Source organism: Alligator sinensis, unplaced genomic scaffold (genome assembly GCF_000455745.1).
Source record: "Alligator sinensis unplaced genomic scaffold, ASM45574v1 scaffold131_1, whole genome shotgun sequence".
Classification (NCBI taxonomy): domain Eukaryota; kingdom Metazoa; phylum Chordata; order Crocodylia; family Alligatoridae; genus Alligator; species Alligator sinensis.
This window is the reverse complement of record NW_005841830.1, coordinates 7036703-7046095: the sequence shown is the minus strand read 5'-3', so window position 1 is coordinate 7046095 and position 9393 is coordinate 7036703.

The following is a 9393-nucleotide window of genomic DNA, read 5'->3' as shown; positions in this document are numbered from 1 at the left end:
TCTCCTTAAGGAACGACCACTCTTCTTGGACACCCAACTCCCCTCCCCTCCGGAACCTCAGTACTTCCCCAACTATTCATCTTACCTCATTGAAATCCGCCCTCCTGAAGTCCAGGGCTGCTGCCTTGCTGCAGGCTTTTGCCACCTTGCGCTGGATGGTGAATTTCAGCAGGCGATGATCGCTGTTGCCCAGGTGGTTGAGCACCAGCAGCCCCCTCACGAGGTCATTGCCTGTGGCCAGCACCAGATCCATCAAGGAGTCTCCTCTGGTGGGGCTGTGCACCTCCTGAGTTAGATGGAGGTCCTGTATCTCGGCTAGGAACCTACATGAGCAGTCAGACCTGGCTGACTGCTCTTCCCAGCAGATGTCTAGAAAGTTCAGGTCACCCACGATGACCACGTCTTTTTACCTAACAACCTTCGTGAGCTGACTTAAGATTTCCCAGTCTAGCTCTTCCCCTTGGTTGGGTGGCCTGTAGTAGACCCTCACCGTTAAGTCCCTTTCCCTTCGACTCCCTTGTATTCTAACCCAGAGCACTTCAGTGTGCCCCTCCTCTGTCCCAGTGCTACTAGATGAGGATGTGTATTCCTCCTTGATGTAGAGCGCCACACCCCCATCTTTCCTCCCCATCCTGTCCCTCCTGTACAACCTATAGCCCTTGATATTCACCGCCCAGTCATGCGTTGGGTCCCACCATGTTTCTGTGAGCCCCACTATGTCTGGCTTGGTGTCAGCTAGCAGGAGGGTAAGTTCCTCCTGCTTGTTCCCTTTAGCCTACGCCCACTGCGTCAGACCTCGCTCTGAGGCTCTAGCTTTTGTTTGTCCCTTCAGTCAATGGGATCCTGGCTCCTATCTGCTGGCGTCAGGCCCCTGTGTGGCTGTGCCTCTCTGGCACCAGGCCCCTGGTTCCTGTGTGGCTGTACAGCCTTGTCCCTGACAGGACTCAAGGTGATTGTGTGCCCCTTTGGGGACTAATAGGACCGTTGTAACCATCCCTTACAGTCCCAACCCAAACCACTGGATTAAACATTGACATAAGCCATAAGCCCTTTGACTATAACAAAAAACACACAGATAGTAGAAACAGCCCTCTGCCCCGTTAAGGGAGCAAGCCTTCCAGCAGGTATACCTTCCAGCCCAGGCTGTACCTAAGCCTATACACTTGGGCCCCTTGACTCTCAGAGCCCCTGGTCCTATCTCAGCCCTTCCCTGGGCATATGGACTGCTGGTAGGCCCCTCAAACCCTCTAGGGGCTAACATAAAACAAGAGCCACTTGCCTGCAAATCCATCTTTCTCTGTTCAGGGAACTTACCCCTGTTCCCAGGCCTGCAGAGTTGTTTAGCTCAATCAAGGTCCCTTCAGGAGCCCTACAGCCAGGAGCTCCTCCCCTTGTAGCTGCTGGGGGAGAAACTACCTGACCATACCGGCTCTCGGCTTATATATATCAAGCCAGAGCCCTCTTCCAGTTAGGTGAGTCCCTCATTAGCTTCCTCGACACCTGCCAGCAGCCTCTCAGGCTACTTGTCCTCTTAAAGGAGCAGGCATATCCCAGTGCCCTGCAACAATATTGAACAAGGTCCTCCTACCTAATGTATCCTTCTAATCCAGTGGTTCTCAAATCTTTTTAGACTCAAGACACCCCCAGCAAAAGGCCAGCTCTGAGCTTTCACTGTTTTTTTGACTATAGAAAACAAAAGAACAGTTCTTCTGTTGCAAAGAACTCAGGAAAACTATAACAGGTCAGAATGCTTTTGATGCCATGATGAATTCCTGTTTGACACCCCTGGGAGTCTCCCAACGTGTGGGAATGTGTGTTCTCTGGGGGCAACTAGCAGCAGCACATGTTTGTGCTGCTGCTAGTTGTCCCCATGGAATGCCCCTGAATGCACACTCTGGTGCCTAGCGACTTATCCTGAGTGGGGTAGGGGAGACTGGGGGCAGCACCTGGGCTCCTGAGGGCCTTCTGGGGCTCCAGCAGTGGCAACCTGGGCCTGGGGAGCCTGGCTCTGGACTATGGCTCTGGCCAGCCAGGCTCCAGTTTCAGGAGGTGCATGTTGCTGCCACATGCACCACGCTGCTCTTTTATGGCAAAGGTTTTTTTGATACCAGGATCTCCTACTATAGAAAAGCCCACCATACTGCAAGTTAGCAATGCAGCAAGTGCTTGCATGTGGGGCATGTGTGGTTTGCAGCACCACAAACAGGTATGAGGCACTGCAAACTACATGTGCATACTCATCTGGATGCACCCTCTGAGTTTATCTTGTGAATCATGTGTAGGTGTCTGCACACTAGGCCTGTGCGAAGCCGCTAATATTCACTTTGGATTCAGCCAATTCAGGGGACAGTGATTTGATTCAGTGATTCGAATCACTGTCCCAATTCAATTCAGCTGAATCTGTTTTGGAGATTCGGCGCCAGCCGAATCTCCAAATCAGGCAGGCCAGGTCCATCCCCTGCCCCTCTCCCAGCCCAGCAATGGCTGCTTCGCCCACTCCAGCTCCCAGCCCCCCAAACCCATCCCCCCCGCCCCCCAGCCCCATCATGGGTGCTCTGCATGGGCCAGCTCCAGTCTTTTAAGAAAAAAAAAACCTGAAGAAACCCCGGGACTCACCGCTTCTGCTGGTGGGGATGATCCCTGCTGTCCACCACTGCCCAGCGCCACATGGGGGGCTCTGCTTGAGCCCCCGAAGCCCCAAGGCTGCACCAGGAGTGGAGAGTCCCAGGGCTTTTCTTAGCTTTTTTTTTTTCTTAAAGGGCTGAAGCCCCGGCAGGCAGGGCAGCTGTGGGGGGGCCAAGGGAGCAGTGGGGGGGTCGAGGGGGCTCATGCAGAGCCCCCCATACAGCGTGGGGCAGTGGGGATTGCCCCCTGCCTGGCAGGTGGAAATAGGTGACATCAATGGCTCTTTCCCCCTGTTTTCATTTTCAGATGAAAGTACTGATTCAGAGAGCTTTGAATCAATTTGGGCCTTTAAATTGGTCCCTTGATTCGATTCAGATTTGGAGATTCAGCCACTGAATCAAGTCAAATCTCCTCTGAATCGAATCACCACCCAAAGATTCACACCTGCTGCGCACCTAGCTGCACACCACCCAAAGATTCACACCTACTGCACACCTAACAGTGCTAATATTGTGTGGTACCCTGTGACACTCTTAAAAGGATCTCCTGGCATCCCAGAGTGCCACAGCACCCTGGTTGGGAATCGCTGCTCTAATCTTACCATCTATGCTATACTTCCCAATGCTTGTAAGCAAATTATACTGGGAGAAAATCAAAATATCTATAGGGGAAATTGAGAAAAAGAGAGCATGTTATTCTCTGTTATGGGGCATCTGGTAGACTCTTGTTCCCATAGATCTCTGATTCCAGTACATGTATATTTTTAACAAGTTAATAAATGAAACTGGATTGTCCAGTTTCTAAATCCCTTAAGCCTAGTAAGTCAGACTGGCTGCCTTTCTTTTGCTGATTCTTTGCCAGGGGATGACAGGGATACATGCTGTGTATCCTCGAGGGGCCTAAGGCCAAGGAATATTGCTACTAAATATGAACCTCCCTCTTCTATGGCATCATTTTTCACCCAATTGCAGGAAGAATCAGATACTTCTGAGTCAGTGAAAGAGCCACATACTATGCATGTATACACTAAAACTGTCCCTCAATACCCTAATTCAGGGAGTAGTGTTGGTTTGCTTTTTTAATGATATTGGATCAATGGTTGGGAGAGATGTTAGATGAGCTTTTGGGCACAAAGTTCCCTTTCTCAGGTTTGGGAAGGACCCCCAAAAGCTTGCCTAACTATCGCTATAAAAGATATCACAAAAAACCCTTTGCTCCTTGGCTACAACACTCCAACCCTAGTCATTCAAAAAGACATCTCGATTCAGGAAGGATTATTGAGGCCTAGTGAAGTAAGGGGTTTTAAGCACTGTCCTGAATTGAAGTGCTTTCTTGATTTGAGGCCCAAATGAGGTTGGATGAAGAGAGGAGACAAAGGTTTAGTGTGCCAGATGTGAAGAGCTGATACCATTGGCCACTCAGTCTGACCTCTAGACCTATTGTGAACCTGATAGCCCTGATAATTATATCAGGCACCTGTAAGGAATTATGAGACTGATTCTGCTCTGAATAACATTAGTGACAAGATTCCTGGTTAATTCAGGTGGGAACAGGATCGTGTCCAATTGTTTTTTTAAAAGTCAGCATGTTCCTTGGAGCTTCATAGACAGAGGGTTACTGTAACATTTCATGTTCTTTTTTTTTCTGAATGAGTTCAGAATTCCTGTGCAGAGTCCCTAGCGCTTCTCCATAATACATTTACATGAAGTACCTTTTCTTTTCTTATGGGCTCTTCTGTCAGCATATTTACTTGGGAAATAGCAGGTGACATCAATGGCTCCTTCCCCCTGCTTTCTTTTTCAGATGAAAAACACCTTCAGAAAAGAATGGCTTTGGCGAAGTCAATTTGGAGTCTGTGCGCCATGTACTGAGTAGGGTAAATATTTAAATATTGTATAGCATAGCTATTTACATATCTTACAAATATTTTCTTGCACAGAGTACATTTAAAAAAAATAAATGGGGTTCCATGTCTTTGGTTTGGTGCTTGCAGAACCTGCTCTGTTGATAATAATATTGAATATGTAAATTCCCTTTTTGACAACCAGTGCTTTAGGTGGCATTTACTGTAAACAAAGATGTATTTTTGGGGCAGTTGGTTTGAGTTTATTGTTTATGTAAATCTCTCAGAATGTGACAGCCAGATAGCTTCCTATGTTGTGTTGATCCACATTTTAGGCCAGCAGCCAAAGTATTTTATCTTTTACTTCATTATAGTGATCTTCCAATTAGCTGTGGTCTGTAATACCCTGATTTTGGTGGCAGTGGTTTGGGGAGGATTGTTTGATAGTTCTGCTCGAGAGGCAAAATGAGGGGCCTTATTATAGAAAGTGCAGAGGTTGTGCAGTAGCTGAGTTCTGTTGCAAAGTTTGCCGATAAGGGAAAACTGGCCCTTGAGCATCCATTCTATTCTGTATATTAACACTTCTAATCTGCACTGCTGATAAAACTGCAAGCCATTTGCCTTTGGAGGAATTAGTTCTGCCTCACTTGTGTAACCAGGCGATGGTGATTAACCTTTAAACTGTCCAATATTCTCAGCAGACTCCTGCTCCAGATTAGAAACTATTTAGTTATGACCAACTAAATTAACAACATTCCCTCCTCTGAAGAATAAGGTTTGGAAGGTACGCATTTTAAGGTGGAATTGTGTTTGGAATTTGTGTAATATGCTTATTTACTTGTCCCTGAAAGTGGTTTTGCCACATAAGAAAATGTATTCAGCACTGAAGAGAAAAAACAAGAGGGGAATTTATTGCTTTCAGAACAAGGCAGTTTGCAATTATTCATGAATATATTTGCTTTATGGCTGCGGTTTTGGTTTTGGGAAATTCAGCACTGACTTACATGTTCTTTGCCCGTTTTCAGTCCAGGTGAAAAATTAAACTTTTGGTTCTTCAGTACTGATAGTTCTTGGACAGATTATGCAAGATGGTGAAGTCGTAATAGGGAGATGAGTACTATGGCCAAAACAGCAACTTGTTTTCAAAGCAAAGATAATTATCCCGATTTGTCATGAGGGCAATTATCAGAAGTTTACTCACTTTGCTGTTAGAATCAGACAAAACAGAAGGGTTTGTGCATGGTGGTTACAAACCAGCACAAACCAATGGTCTTTAGCTGCTGTGATAACCTAGCACTGTACTGTTGTATCTACACATTTTAAATGTGTAATTTTTCAATTGAAACATACCCTTCAATACATGTGCCATAAAAGAAAAGAGCAAGGGCAATTATGTAATAGTATAGTGTTTGTCTGACATGCCTTAAATCCCCATATTGTTATTCCTCACTGAATAACAAATACAAAATCCCTGTTAGCAATGTTTTCCGTTTTACCAATTTTATATTAGCTGCCTCCTTAAAAATTGCTAATCTAGATACTACATTAGTAGGATGTCAGTCAAACTGCAATCCACAGTGAAGCCTTCTTCATATACCAATTTAAATCATTCATGGTCCTTTCTTTGGCATTATTCAAAAGATCATAATAATTTTCTTGTGCCCACAGCACAAAAAAATCAATTATTTCCCCACAAAGACTTGAAAGTACTTAGCGAGTGCTGTAAGAAAAGCTGAGGGTTATATCAAATTGAAATTGCACTCATTACACACAACACAATTAGTTGCCACTAGTCTGGCCGGTGCTTTAATTCTGAATGGCATATCTTTATTATTACAGAAACAAGCATGCAAATGGCATTGTTCAGGATTTGCAGAAATCAATAGGATATAGTGCTGTGTGTTTGGTGGCCACTGTCACTCAGTCTGCTGTGGATTTGAGATAATGTGTGTATTTGAATTAATGAAGGGAACGTGAGACATCATAAGTGACACCCAAATAAAAGAAATGGGTACATGATATTTGTAATTATTCTACTTGTGTTTTTGTTGTAAATACTTGTGCTTTTTGTTTTTTAATCAAAGGATTAATTGCATTTTAATAAGGCATTATGATTTTCAGAGCTTTAGTTAATTAAAACTTGTAGTATATAATTATGAAGTGATGCTGCGATTTTTCTAAAGATCACCCATATGTTTAGAATATCTATATTTTTTCCTTGTTAAGCAGTTGCTACTTTTTTGGGTGTGGGGGGCATGAATTACTTTAAATATTTGAGAGATGCTGACAATTCCAAAGGGATTTCTACAAATGGCAACTAAAAACTAAATACTTACATTACTGGACAAATTAAAGTACGTGAAATGAGGTAGCTGAAAACACTTTTTGGCTATGTTGTTGAAATGCACATTTGCAAAAATATTAGTTTTCAGATAGTGGTGAGAACAAATGGTTTGGTTCACTATATAGTGCCATTCCATTCATTAAGTCCTGACATTATTGCTGTAGTTTGAAATTCAAAACAGGCCACAAATACTTAGTGGTGTCATACAATAAAGATTGTCTCCCATTTAACAGTACACTGGCTTCAAGAAGGGAGAAAAAGTGAATATATATGAGAGGGTGCAAATAATTTTGGTAGCCACTAATTGTTCTGATAGAAACAAATGTTCACAGTATAAAGCTTAGTCATTCACAGCACAATCCAGCATCAAGAAGTGAGTGTTTCCTGTGGGAGTATATTATGTATGGGATGATAGATTAATCCTTAGATAGATCAAACGGAGTTAGTGTAAAAAATATACATTTTAAAAAATGTTAAAAATGTTAAAGCTACATAAGAAGTTTCCTTTTGTGAATATTAAAAGAATTCTCTCTCCGATTTTTTTGATCACCATAGGTATTAATAAGAAAATTATATTTTGTTAAAAATATAAAATGGGTAAAATGTCATTTAGCAGTTGAACATACTTGATAAAAGCCTTATTTCATCTAGACAGTTAAATTAAATTCATGTGCATGCAAAGCACTCAAACATGATCACATATTCCTTCTGCATAATTCTGTGAAGTAGGAGGGACTTTTCATATTCTCACTTCAAGGATGAATCTCAAATTAGAACACGATATTTATGACTTTGAGCCCCTGCTGCTGAAATTCACAAATGGTACTTATTTATTTTTCATACCTTGGGTTTTCTAATACAAACCTGCTTGAATGCTTCAAATGTTCAAGGCGAGGTGGGTTTGAAGAGGGTGAAAACACAAGAATTCTCCAAAAATTACCTCAACTTCAGTACTCACAACAAAATTTTCTTAGGTATCTATAAATGGGTTTTAAGTAGGATTTTCCCATGTTTTCTCCCAAAGCTGATTTAAAATCTAATATTATTAGATTGGTCACAGCCCTCATATTTTAACTGTCAAACCCACAGCCTGAAAGGTGATTCATTCAAAGCTTGCTAAAATATTTGCTCAGCAGCACAATAGTGTGTGATGGAAAATAAACTCCTCTAGAGCATCTCACCCTATCAGCCATGGCCTGCAGCAGGAAAAGAATGAGGGAAGGTCAGTCAATTATGTGTGGTAATCACCGTAAGCATATTATCTGAGACACAGATGTCTTCCCTGACCCCACATGACATAGCTATTAACCCCACAGCAGTATAAAAATGGGGAGGAGGAGGAGCTGGTCCCCTAGGTAAACCAGACCTTTTCAGTCAAGACTTGTCCACCAGATCAGAAAAGTTCCAGACATGAAGACTGTTTTTCAGGGAGCTGTCCAACAACCTGACCTTTTGTCACTGCAGTCAGTGTGGTGGCCTATCCTCTTTGGGGACCTTTCTATAGACCTAGTCATGTGAGATAAATAGTTGCATCATCTGAAAATGAGACTGACAAATTGACTTGTGAGATATCTCAGGAGCATAATAGCCTTGGAATGCTACTTTCCATTTGTTTAAAAAAAGCAATTTTTTGTGTTCCTGTCTACATTTAAATAGTCTGTGTATTAATGTTGATAACGTATAATACCAATATCATGCAGCTGTCTAATGTGTTTATAAAACAGATGCTTTTGTCATTACTCTGAGTATTTGTGCTGATTACCACATGCAGTTCCTTTTTAAGTTTAGAATTGTTCTCTATTTACTTAAGAAAACTTATCAACTGCATATTCAAATTAAAGGAATATTTTCCAGAGTGATCAGTCAAATACATTCAGCAAACAAAGAGGAATTTTGACTTATTTCTGAGAGTTCATGAGCTGCAAACTTATTTTAAAGGCTACATTTTAAATAAGGCTTATGAGAAAGAAACAGACAGTGGTAAGAGGTGCAGTACCTTTTATTGATGGCAAGCTTTCTAATATGGAGTGCATCTGGTGCCACCATATGTTTGTTTCTTACAGATCACTTAAAAATCTTGTTTTTGTGTGTGTTTATAATTCACAGATTTTGGGGTGTCATCTTGAATTTTATTGGCAAGAAGAGCCATGGATGTTATGTGATATATTTTAATGCTGCTTGAACATACTGTGCAGTATAGTCTACAATGGGCCAGATTTGTATAAAAGTGTAAGTCATTGCTTTCAGTGGCAATATGTTAGTGTAAAATCCAAGGAATTGGTATTAGACTCAGGCCCAGTGAATTCCAGTATACTGGAGTAGCTGCCATTACTCATTTATTTGTTAAACTTGCCATGCAGTACAAGAAAATAATTATCTGATTTCCTTTAAAAGAATGGAGTTATTAAAATATATTTGGCCGGATGCTACTGTGCCTTCTGTGACAAAACTTACAGTGCAAAAGGGTGTGTATAATGGCTAGATGAGATGGCTTTTTATTATGTTGACACCAAAATAACCCAGGTAAATTCTGTTTAATAAGAAGGAAGGAGCCAGATGACTACTGGTATAGGCCAGCTTG